Source organism: Capra hircus, chromosome 2 (assembly GCF_001704415.2).
Source record: "Capra hircus breed San Clemente chromosome 2, ASM170441v1, whole genome shotgun sequence".
NCBI classification, from domain to species: Eukaryota; Metazoa; Chordata; class Mammalia; order Artiodactyla; family Bovidae; genus Capra; species Capra hircus.
The window spans coordinates 37,327,235-37,347,275 of NC_030809.1; the positions used below are offsets into that span (position 1 = coordinate 37,327,235).

The 20,041-nt window shown below is 38.4% G+C and overlaps 1 pseudogene; it reads left to right on the plus strand.

The window, feature by feature from the left end:
• LOC102173243 lies at positions 2,260–9,478 on the plus strand (annotated as a pseudogene).

The window sequence follows — 20,041 nt, forward strand, 5'->3', positions numbered from 1 at the left end:
CTTAGAAACTTTTTCTCCTAAGCAAGTAATCTAGTCAATATATGAAGTCAATATATGATAAAAAAAAAAGTACTGAAAACTGATTATCAAACACTTTCCAAATGATTTACAATGGTGGTAGAACAGGCCCATGTTCCCCTAACTAAAAGTTTCTGGCCAAATTTCAGAATTCAGAATTACTCAGACCTTAGAAAGATAATACACAGTAAAGCCCTCGTGTATGACACCTCCAGTGAGGTGTGAGGCAGTACCCCTTAATCAAACACATTAATATTCTGTGGTGAAATGTATAATTATTCAAACTGAGCAAAGTTTTGAAAAAAACAATATGTTACCTCAGCTCAGTTGAAGCAGATTTTGCAGCCAAATGACTGAAAAGAAAACTTTTAGTTTTCTGAGATTTGGGATTTCGGAAGGGTAGATAAGGAAATCAGGAGCCTTATTTGCCCACAGCACTGGGCATATAGAAGATTTTTTTCTATGGACCTATTAACTAGGTGATTCCTGATAAAACAACTTCATCAAAACGTTCATGTGTGATATCACCCCCATTAAGCTCAGCGATTCAGCTAGGACACATGCACACTGCAAGACAAGAACGGTCTGCTAAGACTAAGAAATGGGGCTGCTTCCCAGCAGGTTGCCTCGTTAGAAGGTCTGTAATAGTATCTGAGTCTGGATTGGATTCTTGTTAGGACATTCAGTAGTTTGGTTTCAGTTCTTCCCAGATTCTCAAAATACAACGAAAAAGAAATAAAAAGGATTTCATTAAAAAGGAGGAGGAGGGAAAAAAAGGTTCTCATTTATCCAAGTTCATTGGAAATTTGCAATTCAGCATTCATTGCTATAATAACAAAAATTTTATAAAAGCTTTATCTTGTCTTCTACACTTTTTAATGTTATTAATATAATTCAAAGACTGTATAAACTTTATCATTTCCAAAAAGCATACATCCAAATAATTTTCTAGATGTTATCAATTTGAAGAGTCTTCAGACAATGATTTTTTTAACAAAAGGTAACGCTAATTTTGCTTGTTGCTACTTTTGTTTGTGATCCTCTGAATTTACACTAATTATTTAAATGTTCATGTATTTAATTAACAGGGGAAATGAGTAGAATGCTTGGATTGATGGAGTGAAAGGTCTTATAATTATGCTGACAATTATTAGTAAGTGCAACAATAATTCTGAATAAATTAATTTTACATGAACTGAAATCAATAAGGAAAACTACATACTGAGCCTGCAAACATTATTATAATCAATTGTAATTTCTTTCTCAGCAAATTTGTTTTTAATATCTGGCATACGTATATCAAAAGCTATGGATCTCTGAAGCCCAGAAATAAAGTGAAATAATCCAATGGGCAGTTCTAAAGTAAGAAGCACTTCTAAGTGGAAATCTCATCACTATCTCAAATTCCATATTCTCTTTGGCCAAAGTCACTTTTAGAGAGATAATCAATAAAGGGAGATAAATATTAAGAAGACTGTTATTTTCCAAATATTAAAAAATATTCCAGTTTCAAATGTCACACTTCTATTGATTCATCTTTATGAGATTTTTTTTACTATCACCTTCCTGTGTCCATTGGATTTGAAGAATTATCTGCAAACCCGCTAATATACACACAATCATCTGTCCTCACTTTCTGGGGTACAAAAATTAGCATTTAATATCAGGGTTAAGGAAAACTAGTAAATTTTAAATTTGACTATTCTTTGTCTAACTGATGTCTTAGAGGTCCAAGAAAGGGATTAAGGGCTTAAAAAAAAAAAAAAAAAGAAAACAGCAGTTGTTTTCAAAGCCTCTTGTTTTACCCACTACATCTGATAAGAGATTGAGGATGAAACCCTTCCCTTTAAATGGGTACTTCCAGAATAAAGTTTCAAAGAGAGAACCATCACTCTCACTGACCAGGTTGAGAAGTGTTTCTTTATCATGCTCGAAGCTGAGAAACAAAGCTTATCTTTTCCCAAACCAAAATAAATCATTTGACGTCCAGTTTGACACTAATACAAAAGAAGTCAAGGGCCTCTTTGGGTTTGCTGAAGGAAAGAAGGGACATCTAGTTCTTGCAAGTGTCAGTTGCAAATGATTAATGAATCAACAGAAACTAACAGGAAGGGGAGTAAATCAACACAGGGTCAAGTGGTCCAGATGTCAAAAGGCCGGGCAAATAGGTAATTTGTTGAGATGCTTATGAAGGATTTTCCCAGAGAAGGTCACAAAGTACTGTGACTGCAAATAGGAGCAATGGAAACTCTTCCACAGACCTACTGGGAAGAGCTGTCTGCAGACCCACTGGACACACACAGAAGCATCTGTCCTCACATGCCTGCTGATCTTCTTAGAGGAAGTGAGATGGCATCTTGAGAATACCTTCTCTCTACTTTAGTTTATTGGAGCAGATGAACAGATCTTCAAGTGCACAAAGTAAATATTCAGGGAAAGATGAGGGGAGCAGGAATGGGAGGAATCTCAGAAGTAGAAACAGAATATGAACCCTCATAAAATAGAGTGAAGAATATAAGAAAATCTGGATCTTTGTTTATCAAAGATTCATAGTTAAAGCATCTGCCTGACAATGCAGGAGATGCAAGAAATGCGGGTTCGATTCCCTAGATTGGGAAGATTCCCTGGGGTAGGAAATGGCAACTCACTCCAGTATTCTTGCCTAGGAAAATTTCTTGGACAGAGGAGCCTGGCAGATAGAAGAGCTTGGTGGGATACAGTCCATGGGACTGCAAAAAGTCAGGCATGACTGAGCACACACACATAGTTTGGCAGAAACGTTAATAAAAAAGCAACAGAATCATACTCTCTATTGAATATAAAGATGGATTGCTTAGGTCCCAACAGGCAAGAATCTGTTTCATACCCATAAGTGAAGTCTTTTTGAGGAAAAGAAAGATGCCTATATACACACCAGTTGATATTAACCACTATTATTGGTCCTAATGACCATGACGAATAGTAAAGGCTGCTGTTCTGCCCAGACAGAGCAAAGACTGTGTTAACGCTTACCCAGCACACAGCCTGTGTGCTCATCTCAGAAGAGCGAAAAATACCTCCAGAAGCAACTAGGATTGGTCTTTAATGCAAAGGTACTTCATCTGGTCTCCATAAACACTATTTAGAAGTCAAAAATCAAATTTCACTACCTCCCACTCCCCCCACCACACACAGATTATATCAATGAATCTATGTTCATTACTCTGAGTATCTGAGAGCTTCCAGAAAATTCTCAAGTGGTTCTTAAAGGATTAATAACTACTTATATTATACCCTACCCATAAGGCCAGTGGAGAAGGAAACGGCAACCCACTCCAGTTTTCTTGCCTGGAGAGTCCCAGGGATGGAGGCACCTAGTGGGCTGCCATCTATGGGGTCACACAGAGTCAGACACGACTGAAGCAACTTAGTAACAGCAGCAGCAGCAGCATAAGGCCAGTAGTAGATAGAAGGGTACTAAAACGGAAATAGTAGTGACTATCCATTTAGTTAGCTAACCCAAGAAGAGGGCTTGTTTCATGGAACATGTGTATGTGTGTCTGTGTATACTTGAGAAAAGTAAAACAGAATCCAACATCCTGGTATTTATTTTTAATATGAATAATCCTATAATTCTTATCAATTTTACATCAGAATAAATAATTTTAGCAAGGGACAGGAAGACTATCAAAGAAAACTGGGGAGAATTGTTAGGTAGGATATCTGCCAACTAATCAAAATGCATTTAAATTGAAATTTGAAGGGAAGAGAAAACTATTTTACAAGTTTATAAGCAGATACCAGACATGGCATCAGAAAAGACAAAACTGTGGTGACACAGAGGTAAGCAACTGTCCCTCAAATTTCACTGGTTTATATTAAAAATATAATAGATTAAATAATTTAGTAAAGAAGGAGTAAATATTTTGCATATTCTGCTCCCTTTTCATTTCACTGGTATATAGTGACCTAAATTACTCTAAAATCAAAGGTTTCCTTGTGAAATATTCATGTAAGATTCTTCTGTATAAGTGGATAATAACCCTTAGCACTGAAAAACTTCCTGGGTTTTAAAACTGCTTATAAAAATAGTATAGAACACATATGAGAAAGAAAGTAAAAGTATTAAAATTTTATTGTGTTTTTATCTTTTAAAAATAAAAAAAATCAAAATGGAAAAAGTAGGTATATTATTAAGTGATAACTGAAATTAAGCATAATATGGATAAGAAGATAATTAGCTTCTTTTTAGAAAAATAAAATCCAGGAGACAGAAAGAACTTATAGATGAGATTCATCATTTTTTGAATCTTCAAATTATCAAAACTTTTAAAAGAGGTATTATAACATCAAACACTGTTAAAAACCTTGCTTTTCAGAAAGAAGAGAATATTAAATTCTGTACATGCCAATGGTTTATATTAGCATTGTTCCCTGGCCAGTGTTTAGAATAAGTTATTAAACAAATGGATGATGAGTACATAGAAAAGAAAGTGAAGTTACTAATGGCCATCATGGGTTCACTGGAAAAAATCATGCCAAGTGAACAGTTTTCCTTTTAACACCTTCTAGTGCCAACTGGGAGAGTGAGTTCTAAATCTTCAAGCAAATTCTGTAGGTGTTTTCCCTTGTGCGCTACCGTATTTCTTCTCAGTGACTTTCAGTGAAGGCCTGAAAACTTAAGAAGAAAAGTGTCTGACTAAATTGGAAACAATAAGAGCAGTTATGGTAGCTGAGAGATTCAAAAGCACAAAAACTAAAACTGGGAGAACTTGAAACCAACATAAACAAGATTAAATTGTGGCAAACTCAAAGTACTCCCCACAGGATGGGTGGCTGTCAGTTGCTTCTGGAAATTGAGAAGGACAGTATGCGTCTGAGCAGCACCTTGGCAGGGATACCTTAATTAATATCAGACTGCCAAGTCCTGGCTGGTTCGTATGCCTAAGTATTTGATGGGCTTATCGAGGGAGGATAAGATGCCTGGGAAAGACCCCAAGACAAATAGCTCTAAAATGAGGACAAATTTTCAATCGTTGACTTGCTTTTTAACTTCTCTTATCCTTTATACCAATGACCTCATTGCTTATCATGGAAAGGGTGCTATTAAAATAATTAGAACAAACTATGAAAAGCTTATTATGAATGATCATATATAATATATTGAGAGATACAGTCTAAATAAACTTGTCAAGTTTGATTCCTTTATGTTTTAAAATATTTTCATATATTCTCTTGATGCCAGCATGCATTTTGAAGTCCACAGATCCCTCTAAGATTTCCAAGGAGAACATGTCTACTACCTGAGGTGTGGAGAAAGGATAAAATGAATAGATTTTCAAGGCAACAACTTCAATGGGGTAAAATTAAACAAAAAACTAAAACAACAAAGAAAATTGTGTCAGAAAGTGGGGAAGGTGGAAGGCCAAGCAAAAATATCTGGCTGAACTTAACTAAACTATCTTTTATTTCAAGTAAAATGAGAGTGTGGTCAATGCCCTGCAACACTTAGTTTCTACTCTTTAATGAGACTATAAATTTCAATAAGAATAAAGATCACAATTTTATTGACCTGCTTCCAAACTTTCTGAAGTTCTGAGCTTCCATAGTCCTCAAGTCAAAATTACTTGATTTTTGTTTGTTCATTGAAGTATAATTGATTTACAATGTTGTGTTAATTTCAGGTGTGACTGAAAGTGACTCAGTTTATATAAATAAATATGCATAATATACTGCAGCTCAGAAAATCAAAGACCAAATGTTTCTTATGTCATAATGACCACTCAAAGACTTATTTTACCTTTTTTTTCTACTCTTCAATAATTTGTGTAATAGTGATGTATCCAATAGAAAACCAGTATTTAACAATTCAAAAATATACATGAATGAGAAAAATGAAAAACAAAAGTGCTAATTAAATTTAATTAGGTTGTGTGGAGTAAATTGATCATCTTGCTTCATGTACTGAATTATTTGATCCCAAGGAAATGGAGGCTCATTAAACGGTTCTCATCATACTTCTATCATGCTAACAGATACTATTCTCTCCATATCATGGTTAATACCAAAATTTAAAAAAATAATCTGAGATAGAACTGGTAGTGAAACTCCAAACAAAATTAATTTATGGAGATTAACAAAAGGGATAAAATTTCACTTACAGATAACCCTAATGAACTTGGAGTGACATACTCTTCCCCTCTTTAACATCTAGAGAATTTTATAGTTAGCAGTAGGAGAAAGTTACAATAGAAGAGATTAAGATATGGAGCTTTTTTCCCCTCAGGCTAGATTTATAAATTTGGCATGAAGTTTCTTCTCTAGAGTTGGGTAAAGAGGTCAAACATAGCTATGTAACCCAGTGATTTCCGTCACTGTGTATATATCATTGTTCGGATACAAGCAACAACAACAAAAAATACACTGGCAACAATAAGTAAAATGTGGAAACAGTTGAAAGTGTATCAGAAGATTTCAAAAATCAAATAAAACGCTAGAAAAAAAATCACACTTAGAGATTGGCAAGAACCAGAAAAAACCAGTGGTTTAGGGAGCAGGTAGTTCTCTGCAGTGTCTCAAAAGAATGAACCCCAAGTGTTTTCTGTCTTTATGTCCCTCAAATTCCGGGGAGAAAAGTCCCATGAATCTAGCTTAGTCCCATGGTTAGAAGGGTTAAGACACCCTGAGTCAATTATGTTAAACTGTATACTATGAGAAGACAAGTAATTCCTCTCTCCCAGACTTTGGATTCTATGACTGAATGAACATTGGTTCATTCTAAAATGACAAAATCCACTACAACTACTAAAGTCTAAACCAGGTTTTAGTCAATACGAGCAATATTCATTTTACCATTCACCTTGTTTAAGAAATATCGAATTTGTTTTCAATCTTTGTTGAAGATAAAAGTACCTATTAATCATTCAAAGAAAGATTCATGTATCTTTATATGTGAATAAGTTAATGATTGCCTGAGAACCTAGCATTAGGGTTCTATCTAGGAAAAAGTAGTTACCAGCTCAAGAAATGAGACAATCTTACACTAATCTTTTATCTTGAATTTCTAACCATTAGGGACACAGGTCTCATTTACAAACTTTTCTTATATAGACCACTGTGTGTTAGGTGATAAGTGCTTAGACTTTATAATAGAAAAATGATGAGATTCACTATGAAATTATAAAATGAAAGGCTAGTAATATGACAGAAATCATTGAAGAAACTTTTCTAGCTTTCTTTAGGCCTTTACGGAGAAGGCAATGGCATCCCACTCCAGTACTCTTGTCTGGAAAATCCCATGGACAGAAGAGCCTGGAAAGCTGCGGTCCATGGGATCGCTGAGGGTCAGACACAACTGAGTGACTTCACTTTCCCTTTTCACTTTCATGCATTGGAGAAGGCAATGGCAACCCACTCCAGTGTTCTTGCCTGGAGAATCCCAGGGATGGGGGAGCCTGGTAGGCTGCCATCTATGGGGTTGCACAGAGTCAGACATGACTGAAGTGACTTAGCAGTTAGGCCTTTACCTGCATTTAGTAGGTAGCTGTTATCTTCCCAGGAGGTGGTAGAACCAGCAATGCTGTATGATACAGTAGCAGGAACGGTTAATTGTCTTCCAAAATAATGTTTTCCTTTACCTCTGTAGTAATACAGCAAAGCAACAGTCAACTGGAATAGACTATGATTCTCAGTCTTCTTTGTAAAGGTCATGTATCTAAGTTTCGGCAGATGAGAAAAAGCACTTTCTTAAGTGCTTTTCTCAAACCCTCTTGAAAGACTTTAGCAAATTCTCTTTATCTTTTTTTTCTGTGACACTTCTTTCCTGCTAGATGGAAGATGAATTTGAAGGTTGAAGCTGGATCATCAACGTTGGACTATGAGGTATTTTTGAGAATGAAGCCTTTCATGTTGTTGTTGTTCAGTCATTCAGTCATGTCTGACTCTTTGAGACCCCATGGACTGCAGCACGCCAGGCTTCCCTGTCCTTCACCATCTCCCAGAGCTTGCTCAAACTCATGCCCGTTGAGTCGGTGATGCCCTCCAACCATCTCATCCTCTGCCATTCCCTTCTCCTCCCTCCTTCAACCTTTCCCAGCATTAGGGTTTTTTCCAGTGATCAGATCTTCACATCAGGTGGCCAAAGTATCTGAGCTTCAGCATCAGTCCTTCCAATGAATATTCAGGACTGATTTCCTTTAGGATTGACTGGTTATATCTCCTTGCAGTCCAAAGGACTCTCAAGAGTCTTCTCCAACACCATAGTTCAAAAGCATCATGAGAGCCCTTGTACGAGGTCATACTGAAATAGCGCCCAGGCCTGAAATCAGACTGATGCCTCTTCCTCACCTGCTGCCTCCTGCCGCTTCTAGACTATGCTGCTGCTGCTGCTGCTGTGGCCCCCTACAAAGTGAGCGAGCTTCGAGCCTTCGTGGAAATGTGTATGCAGGACCAGAGCATTCTGTACACCAAGGAAATGTGCTTCCTAAGGGAGTGGGTGGAGAGCATGGGGAGTAAAATAGCACCTGCTGCTCCTAAATCTAAATCAGAAGAAAATATCAAAGAAGAAAAAACAGATGGCAAGAAGCTGGAGGAAAACATAAAGACAGAGGAACCAAGTGAGGAAAGTGATCTAGAAATTGACAATGAAGGTGTGATTGAACCAGACACTGATGCACCTCAAGAAATGGGAGATGAAATAGAGATAACTGAGGAGATGATGGATCAGGCAAATGATAAAAATGTGGCTGCCATTAATGCCCTAAATGATGGTGAACTACAGAAAGCCATTGACATGTTCACAGATGCCATCAAGCTAAATCCTCGTTTAGCTATTCTCTATGCCAAGAGAGCCAGTGTCTTCATCAAGCTACAGAAACCAAATGCTGCCATCCGAGACTGACAGCACTATTGAAATAAATCCTGATTCAGCTCAGCCATATACAAGTGGGGAGGGAAAGCACACAGACTTCTGGGCTACTGGGAAGAAGTTGCCCATGATCTTGCCCTTGCCTTTAAGCTGGATTATGATGAAGATGCTAGGCAATGCTGAAGGAAGTTCAACCAAGGGTCCAGAAAATTGCTGAAAACCAGAAAAAGTATGAGCAAAAACATGAAGAGCGCAAGATCAAAGAAAGAATAGAAAGGGTTAAGAGGGCTTGGGAAGAACAGGAGAGAGCCCAGAGGGAGGAAGAAGCCAGAAGACAATCAGGATCTCAGTCTGGCTCTTTTCCAGGTGGCTTTCCTGGGGGAATGCCTGGTAATTTTCCTGGAGGAATGCCTAGAATGGGAATGGGAATGCCTGGAATGCTAGGAATGGCTGGGCTCAATGAAATTCTTAGTGATCCAAAGGTCCTTGCAGCCATGCAGGATTCAGAAGTTATGGTGGCCTTCCAAGATGCGGTCCAGAACCTGGCAAATATGTCAAAATATCAGAGCAACCTAAGTTTATGAATTGTCGGCCAAATTTGGAGGTCAAGCATAATGCCCTTCTGACATAAAGCCACTGATGGAGGAAAAGCAACTTAGATCATCTAATGGATGTTTCAATAATACAAACCAATGTATCTCTGACCTTCTCCTGAAGAAAGCTGGGATGCTTTGAAGATAATCCCTACCCCTTTCCCCCAAATTCAGCTGAACACATTTGCAGTGGTTTGCCATTAGGGTATTCATTCAGATAATGTTTTCCTACTAGAAATTAAAAACTTTAAGCAATTTAAAACCTTACAAATACTTAAAATTAAAAAGATGTATTAACCCCTACATTTTTCTTTACTAATCATTTTGATTTTTTCCTTTGAATTAATTAGGCAAGGAAGATACATCAGTGTGGAAGATTTACTGTTCCAAGTTTGAGTGAAATAAATCCATGGGAAATAGATGGGGAAACAGTGGAAACAGTGTCAGACTTTATTTTGGGGAGCTCCAAAACCACTGCAGATGGTGACTGCAGCCATGAAATTAAAAGACACTTATTCCTTGGAAGGAAAGTTATGACTAACCTAGATAGCATATTCAAAAGCAGAGACATTACTTTGCCGACTAAGGTCCGTCTAGTCAAGGCTATGGTTTTTCCAGTAGTCATGTATGGGTGTGAGAGTTGGACTATGAAGAAGGCTGAGCGCCAAAGAATTGATGATTTTGAACTGCGGTGTTGGAGAAGACTCTTGAGAGTCCCTTGGACTGCAAAGATATCCAACCAGTCCATTCTGAAGGAGATCAACCCTGGGATTTCTTTGGAAGGAATGATGCTAAAGCTGAAACTCCAGTACTTTGGCCACCTCATGCGAAGGGTTGACTCATTGGAGAAGACTTTGATGATGGGAGGGATTGGGGGCAGGAGGAGAAGGGGACGACCAAGGATGAGATGGCTGGATGGCATCACTGACTTGATGGACGTGACTCTGAGTGAACTCCAGGAGTTGGTGATAGACAGGGAGGCCTGGCGTGCTGCGATTCACGGGGTCGCAAAGAGTCGGACACGACTGAGTGACTGAACTGAACTGAAAGATTTGTTAGTGGGAGGCAAATACAACATTTAAATAGATAAAATTTGAATTGGACATATGGTTACTGAGGCATTTTTGTTTGTCTTTTTAATTGCTTTGTTATTACTATTTTAAATGATTTGCTTCTATAAACTCTTGGGACCACCAGTATTGCAGTAAGACCTGGGTAGGGACTGGAAGTCCTTGGCAGGACAGCAGCCATCTTAATACATTTTGTATCACATGTCCCCTTGTGCACACGCAGTTAAATCTTACACTGTGGTGAAGGGATAGCTTTTATAATGCTGCAGTAAAACTGGATTACTTAGCTCTGTCCTTGTTTGATACCTAAAATAAATGTTTCATATTTCCACATGGGGGGAAAAAAAGCATCATGAGAGAATAAACCTGAGCCTCTAAAAATTCTATGAAGCAGAAATCTTAAGGTATTTCTATCTTGTTTAAGTCAGCGTTGTTGTTGTTAGGATTACCTATAAGTAACAGAGATACTAAGCAAATAACAACCACCCCATCATTGTACGTGAACACATGATTCAGACTGGCCCTTTATAGTGTTCCCTATCCCCACAGTGCTTAGAATTCTCCAAGCCAGGCTTCAACAGTACATGAACTGTGAACTTCCAGATGTTAAAGTTGGGTTTAGAAAAGGCAGAGGAACCAGAGATCAAATTGCTAACATCCATTGGATCATTGAAAAAGGAAAAGAGTTCCAGAAAACATCTCCTTCTGCTTTATTGACTATGCCAAAGCCTTTGACTGTGTGGATCACAACAAGCTGTGGAAAATTCTTCAAGAGATGGGAATACCAGACCACCTGATCCGCCTCCCGAGAATTCTGTATACAGGTCAAGAAGCAATGGTTAAAACTGGGCATGGAACAACAGACTGGTTCCAAATTGGGAAAGGGGTACATCAAGGCTGCATATTGTCACCCTGCATATTTAACTTATATGTGGAGTGTATCATGAGAAATGCCCGGCTGGATGAAGTACAAGCTGGAATCAAGATTGCTGGGAGAAATATCAATAACCTCAGATATGCAGATGATGCCACCCTTATGGCAGAAAGTGACGAAGAACTAAAGAGCCTCTTGATGAAAGTAAAAGAAGAGAGTGAAAACGTTGGCTTAAAATTTAACATTCCAAAAACTAAGATATGGCATCTGGTCCAATCACTTCATGGCAAATAGATAGGTAAACAATGGAAACAGAGAGAGACTTTATTTTTTTGAGCTCCAAAATCACTGTAGATGGTGACTGCAGCCATGAAATTAAAAGACACTTGCTCCTTGGAAGAAAAGCTTTGATCAACCTAGACTGCATATTAAAAAGCAGAGACATTATTTTGCCAACAAAGGACTGTCTAGTCAAGGCTATGGTTTTTCCTGTAGTCATATATGGATGTGAGAGTTGGACTGTGAAGAAAGCTGAGCGCCGAAGAATTGATGCTTTTGAACTGTGGTGTTGGAGAAGACTCTTGAGAGTCCCTTGGACTACAAGGAGATCCAAGGAAACCGGTCCTGAATATTCATTGGAAGGACTGATGCTGAAGCTCCAATATTTTGGCCATCTGATTTGAAGAACTGACTCACTAGAAAAGACCTTGATTCTGGGAAAGATTGAAGGAGGGATGAGAAGGGAATGACAGAGGTTGAGATGGTTGGTTGGCATCACTGACTCAATGGACATGAGTTTGATTCAGCTCCAGGGTTTGGTGATGGACAGGGAAGCCTGGCATGCTGCAGTCCATGGGGTCACAAAGAGTGGAACAAAACTGAGCAACTGAACTGATCAACACAGTGGCGGCTGGCTTAGCAACAAGCACAAACTCTAAGTTGAATCAATCTGGGGGCTTCACAGAGACTTAATCAATATAAACGTCTTTCCTTTGGACTGCTAGTCTGAATGATGTATGTATAGCAATGGTTGCAACCTCTTAATGTCTCCTACCACATGGAGACCATTTCCACAGTAAAAGAGAATGTGGAAGGAACACAGAGGAAAACAAAGATTAAAAAAAGAGTAGAAGAGACAGAAAAATATTTGATATTATGTAACTTTATGATACCAACTGTGCCCATAGATTTACCAGTTCCTTACAGTACTCATTTGGTGGTGAGGGAGAAGTTGACAGAATTAAGGTCCTTGAGTTGAGTTTCTGTTACTTAATCCTATAAGAAATCTGACTTAACAAGTCACTTTTCATAAAATGGCCATTCCAGAAGATTAATTGTTTCAGGTGTCATATACACTTTCAATTCTCTTGGTTTTTGTAGATGTTTTTACTAGCTAAGTTACAATGGGGAAAAAAAAGAGAATCCATCATGTGAAATTTCCTGTAACTTTTCAGACCACCCTAATAATAGTGTGTGATAAAACCTGTTCTATCCACCATTATTCTTCTCTCCTTTGGTACTATGATTGGGAAATCTGCCCAGCTTTCTTTCCCAAACTAATATTCAGCCTCATCTTTCATTAATTTCTTCTCTAAACATGCACTGAGCATTTGTTACTATGCGCTGGGCACCAAGTTTGACTCTGGAAACATATGGGTGACTAATACTCAGCCCTTGTGCTATTCTGTGCTTAGTCGCTCAGTTGTGTCGGACTCTGTGACCCTATGGACTGTAGTCTTCCAGGCGTCTCCATCCATGGGGACTCTCCAGTCAAGAATACTGGAGTGGGTTGCCATGCCTTCCTCCAGTGGATCTTCCCAACCCAGGGATCGAACCCATGTCTCCCACATTGCAAGTGAATTTTTCACTGTTTAAGTCACCTCTTAAGAAACTCAGAACCTAGAAGAGTACACGGACATATAAATGGACAATTGATTGTTATTGTATTAAATGAGTAAAAACATGCATAGAGCTTTGGGGAAGGAAGGAAAGCAGTTCTCTAACCAAGCATGCAAGCAAAGGAAGAAGGAATGAGAAATAATATCTGGGAAAATCTAAGAGAAGAGAGATGCTCTAATTTAAGAGTTGGTAGGAGTCAGGCAAATAGGGAGAAAATACTCCAGTCAGAGGAACCCACCATAGAGGACACAGAGATTAACAGCAGCATGGTATGTGCAGTAAGCCACAGTTCTGAGTTGGTGACAAAGTAAAGTCAAATGAGAAAGCCAAGAAATATGGTCCTTATGGTCATTGTGAAAGGTTTAACAGAGGGTCCAACCTGGAAAGTGGAATTATTGGAACATTTTAAGCAAAAGAGTGACATTATAAAATTTCTATTTTATAAGCTTACTCTGGATGCTCACAAAGATTGTAGAGGGGTATGAGATGAGACACAGAAATTAGCTAAGAGAATATTTCTGGAATCCAAGGGATGAACAATGTGGCTTGCAAAAGGGTGAAAGTGGTAAGAAATATTTCAAAGATGGAGCTAACAGGATTTTATCAAGGAGTTAGAAATGGACAAGAGAGGAAACTAGAATGGTACCAACAGTTTTGGCCTGAGCAACTGAGGAAATAGAAATGCAGAGTATCAGGATGAAAAAGATTGGAAGAGAAACAGTTTCTAGAAGAAAATAAGGACATTATTTATGATCACAGAATGAAAGAGATGAAAATTAAACATTCATATAGAAGTCTGGGCTAAGAGGATTAATCAGGATTGAAGATAAATTTAGAATGAAGTAGTATTATGCTAAAGCTGAAACTCCAGTACTTTGGCCACCTCATGCGAAGAGTTAACTCACTGGAAAATACTCTGATGCTGGGGGGGATTGGGGGCAGGAGGAGAAGGGGACGACAGAGGATGAGATGGCTGGATGGCATCATGGACTCAATGGACGTGAGTCTGAGTGAACTCCGGGCGTTGGTGATGGACAGGGAGGCCTGGCATGCTGCAGTTCATGGGGTCGCAAAGAGTCGGACACGACTGAGAAACTGAACTGAACTGAACTGAGTACATATGCATTATCTCAAGATAGGAGGCTGTGTAAGACGACTCAGAGAACAGACTATAACCAGGAGGGATCTGAAAACTCTATGATGTTTCAATATTCAGGGGCCTTTACAAGATGAGGATTCAGCAAAGGAAAGAGAGGAAAGAACTACCAATGAGATTCAAAGGTATCAGAAAGGAATATATGAGAATGTTTCTAGGAGGAAGAAGTAACCAAATGCTACTGAGCACTTCATTTTCAAATTTAGGGTTAGAAAACATTTCCAGCAATATCATTCTGTCACCATTCTGTGTATCCCCTGACTCCAACCTTAACCCTTATTCTGTCTCCATTGTAGTCCTGCCACCTGACAACTAGTTCTGGCCTAGCAGCTAGGAAAATGGCCCTTCTAAGTTTTAGCATCTCTTCCCAAAGATAGGGTAACCTAATCATATTTAATATGTATCAGGGGGCAATAGTTTAATAGTGCATAAGACAGCAGAAGTCAAGAAAAACAGACTCAAAAAGCAATTACCTTGGACATAAAATTAGAAGTTTTTTAAATTGGGTGAAAAATGTTGCAATCCTTTATGCTTTTCTAATTTTCTTGCTTCAACAATTCACTGAGGCAGCATTACATACAGCTCAGGGATTACCCCAATTTGAGAGCTTCAGTTCTTTCCATTTGGAAAGTGATTCTGATGGATAGTATTAATATTATAGTACTGCATCAGAAAAGCTATCAAATATTCATTTTTAAGTAATTGTAACACCAATTTTCATTACCTAGAATGATAGCAGAGATCACGTAGGACAGTACTGGCAATTTCACAAATAAATCCTAAGATGGATCTAAAGTTTTGTTGATTTAACTTGAAAGCAAAGACCAGGTCATCATGTCAGTTAAAGAAGTGGCTTTTAATGTATTGTTCCTGGACCAGAAGCAGCAGCAGCCCCTGGAAATTGCTGGAAATACACATTCTCAGGTCCCAATGCAAATCTACTGAATTAGATACTCTGGGGGTAGAGGCCAGCAATAGTGCTTTAACAATCTCCCCACGTGATTCCAATGAATAGAGTTTGATAAACGCTGGGTTAAAGGATGAGAAAGGGAGACAGCAAGGAATAGAGAAAAGGAGTGCCAGGAAGAAAAGAGTAGGGAGGAGAGAGACAAAGGAAAAAAAGAAGAGAGGTGGGAGAGAAAGAAAAGGTGAGGGCACAACAAGGGGACGAGGGCTAGGGAAACTGAGTGGAAGGCTGAGAAGAAAGATGGGAGGGATGTAGGAGTGTGAGAGGAAGGGAGAACCACAGGTGTCCTTTGATGGATATCTAGGGTTTTCCTGGTAGCTTAGATGGTAAAGAATCTGCCTGCAGTGCAGGAGACCAGGGTTCTATCCCTGGGTCAGGAAGATGCCCTGGAGAAAGAAATGGCTAACCACTTCAGTATTCTTGCCTGTAGAATTCCATGCACAGAGGAGCCTGGTGGGCTACAGTCCATGGAGTCACTAAGAGTCAGACACACCTGAACAACTAACACTTTTCAGTTTCACATGAGTACTTACACGTATATGATCAACAATTTTGTTCTTGTTTAGTCACTAAACCATGTTGAACTCTTTTGTGACCCCCAAAGACTGTGGCCTGCCGAGCTCCTCTGTCCATGGGATTTCCCAGACTAGAATACTGGAGTGGGTTATCACTTCCTCCTCTAGGGAATCTTCCTGACTCAGGAATCAAACCCACATCTCCTGCATTGGCAGGTGTATTCTTTACCACTGAGCCACCTTTGAGGTGGTATTTTAAAGTTAATAATAATTACCTCACAATATTATAAGAATTCATCTGAGAAAATTAAAGTAAAATGCATTTCTGGCACCTAATATGGGTAATATCTGTATAAAATTACTAATCCCCAAACAGCTTAATATTAGCTCACAGCCCCTTCAAAATCCGAATTTTCCTACTTTATTAACTATTATTTATTTTCTCCAAGGCACATCTGTCTTAGGAGGCCTATTCTCCATCTAACTTGCCTCTTGACTTACTTTAATTTTGCTTTCATTCTGAATCCTTCATTACTTTCTTGAAACCCCCTTTACTGCCTATGTTCAAACTTATCCAGCTGATTTTCAACTAATAAAAAAGTTGAGAAAGATGCCATCTGGGGAGTGGTGAGACTTAGATGGCCATGTAAAGTCCACTGCTATAACATCTTGGCAAAGAACCATAGATAAGATTAATGTTTGTTCACATGGAGACAGGAACACTTTCCATTTAGAGCCAGAGAGAAGCAGAGTCAAATTGTTTTTAGTATCATTTGACTTCCTTATGGAGACCTAAGATTTCCTGGAGTTTTATTATCAGCAGAAAGTACCTGAGAGGCCAACTAATTCCAAAGATTCAGCTCTTCTTCATTGTTTAATAAAAATCATAAAACCCACCTGGCTAGGAAATTTAAAGCTAAAAAACCAACTAATTAAACTTAATTGGGTCAGTCTGGGCAGGCTGATTAGTCTGATTGGCCTCGGGAGAATCTGATCATGGATTCACCAAGAGAAACTTGGCAAAGGAAAGCTTGAAATCAGGACAGGTGCTACATTTCTGTCTGACTGGAGATGTAATTTTTAGTGAGAAATACACAAAAGAGGTTAAAGAGGAAACAGGGTATTGGGGGAAGGCACAATCAACTATAAGCAAGTCATTTCAGGCCCAGCCTAATTTTTCAGAGGGAAGCAGAGGGAATTATTATAATAAGGTCACAGGCTTATATTATAGGCCCTGGATTTCTTTTACCTGAATTAATCAAATACATTTTATCAGGTTTTATTTGTTGATATTTTGTTGGGGCTTTTATTTTTTCTTTTGCAAATGCTTTCTTGCTGGCAACCCAGAAGAGGAACTGAAGAAAGCCGTGTAGAATGACCATTAATGATGGTCATATTTGTCTGAGGAACCCAGACCACTATACAGTAGGAATGTCAATTCCTAGAATTTGAGTACAATCCTATCCCACCAGCATATATGCTTATGATAATTATTTACTTGGAACCTCTTCTTTTGAATGTAGTATTACTCTGGTTAATTAATATTGATTTTGATTACATCAAGATAAAAATGTTTGAGCATATAAAAATGATTTTTGCACTTAGAAAACCACTTTGGAATTTCAGTCTTACCTTATAGAAGAACTCCAAGGATTCAATGTTTTATTTAAGGTTATATAGATCCATGCTTCTCAAACTGACCCGTGGAACTCCTGCACTTAACTCATTAGAAATATGGCTTAAAAATATAAATTTCTAAGCCCTAACCCAGGCTACCAAATCAGAGTTTCTTATATTAGTTCCAGGGAAATGTTCTTTTTGTTCGTTTTCCAGTGCTTCCAGGTGGCTATGATTCACTCTAAAACCTGAGAAATGTACTTCCTGATTATGAGATAAGAAATGCCGGGCTGAGTAGCAAAGTAGTAAAGGGTGCCAGTTCCATCATACTATAAGTGGCATAATTTACCTTAAGTAAGTCATTTTACTACCTTGTACCTTGTTCCTAAAATGAAAATATTAAGAGTCCTTATCCCAAAGTATTATGGCAAAGATTAGCACATGGCAAGTGTTTAGTACATTGCCTTGGCTCTCACTGTTGTTATTAAAAAGAAGGTTACCTGGGTAAAAATGGTAGGCCAAACAAATAAAGTGTCTCAATGATTCCATGAAGTGATCCTGTTTTACTCTTGCACGTTCAGTTCCTGCACTATTCTAGACACTCTTTATTAAAAGCTAATTTTTATGGTTGTTGGACCTTCTTTTTTGTCTTTTACTGTTATTCCTAACACTATGAATCTCTTGAAAGAAAATAAAGCAACAGAGAAGGAAACTTTCTAAGACACAAGGATAACACGAGAGATCCAGGTTTAAAGAGATGTGGCAGGGATATCCATACATGACCATAGGAAGAAATAGCTGTAGCTCTTATGACCTGCAATTATCCAACATAAAGGGTGATGGCCTAGAGAAAAAAACAAACTCAGACACAAACCACATTATTTTAAAAATTAGTTATGTGTCTTATGGAGTATGTTTCTCATCACTCTGAGATATGTACATTTTTCATCAAAAAATAACAACAAAAGATAATGAGATGCATACCATGGAAAAGCCACAACCAAGTTATCTGTGCTTCATCAACCATAGTTTTTATGCTGTTCCTATAGATTGATATGCGTGATTGCATTTACTTTAATTCTCAGAAAACCGTGCAAGGAAGATAGTCTTTTTCACAGGGAAGGAAAATAAGTTTAGAGAGATTAAGTAGCCTGCCTAGGGTGGCACTCTGCATTCAGCTCTTGGCTGATTGTTTCTGGCCCCAAATCCTGTTCTTCATCACTTGACCTGAGCAGTAGATACACAGCAGCCTGCTGGGTGCCCAACATTATTAGCAGCTGAGGACACAGCCCCAACTTGTCCTCTGGGACCTTTCAGTCTAGCCGGAAAGCCAGACAATGAATACATTCTGAGCAGCATTACAAGTGGACCATGGGAGACATAAGGAGTTCTAAGAGCATATATCATGGAGACTAGTTTTACTGAGAGGATGTGGAAAGGCCTCCTCAGGGAAGGGCCATTTAACTTGAGAGATGAACTGTGAGTAGGGTCAATAAAGGATAGGGAAATAACGTATTGGTAACGGAGGGAGCAGCGTGTATGAAAACACCCAAGCTACACTGAAGGAAAACAATATCCAGGAAGGCTGGAGCACCGAAAGCAAGAGCTGAAAAGAGACTAAAGAAAAAGTAATGGGAAGTCTTACAGGTTATGTAAGGTTCTGGGAATTCATCCTAAAATCAAATAATAATAATACTTTAAATTAAAAATTCAATAGAAATTAAGTAGATGAAAGACATGTGCAGATTTTCTGATTTATAAGGCTCTCCCACATCAGTGACTGGCATAGAAGATTCTACACACTATGCCCAATGTGTGTTTGAGCATCAGATCCATGGCTCTCAATACTGTACTCTTGCCAGTTAAACTGATGCACCACAAATACAATAAATACTATAAATACACTGCAATTTCTACTAAACTATAGCTCTAAGCACCATCTCTTATCTTGATTTCAAGATGTACATCATCTGTTTCTCTCTTGGCTTATTGTCTGCAGCTGTGTAATAATGACACCCCAAGCACCCATTAGAGTCAATTTTATTGGTAACTTCTGCTTACTTAGGAAGACTATCATTAATCAGCCTCTGGCAATCAAAGCCAACCACAGCCTCTGCTCTAACATATACCTGCAGTCTACCAAGTACTAGAACTATGAGGAGAGACAGAGCAATTAAAAACAAACAAACAAAAAAACTCTGTATAGAGAAATGGCCCTTCTGTGTCTCATTGATAAGTCACTGGCTACCTTAGTTTTTAGTTGGAGTCACTGCTGACTGTAGAATGAAATTCACTGTGTTCATCTTGACTAATATCTTAGCCTTGAATACTCCTCACACTTTCTAAACTTAAAAAAAAAAATTCATTTAGCTGATTAACTGAAGATTTTAGAAGGTGTGTGTCAATAGCTGAGCTGATTTTATTCCTTTTCTTTTGATTTGCTACTGAACTGTAAAGCAAGATTACAAAGTCCTTCCTTTTGTCCCC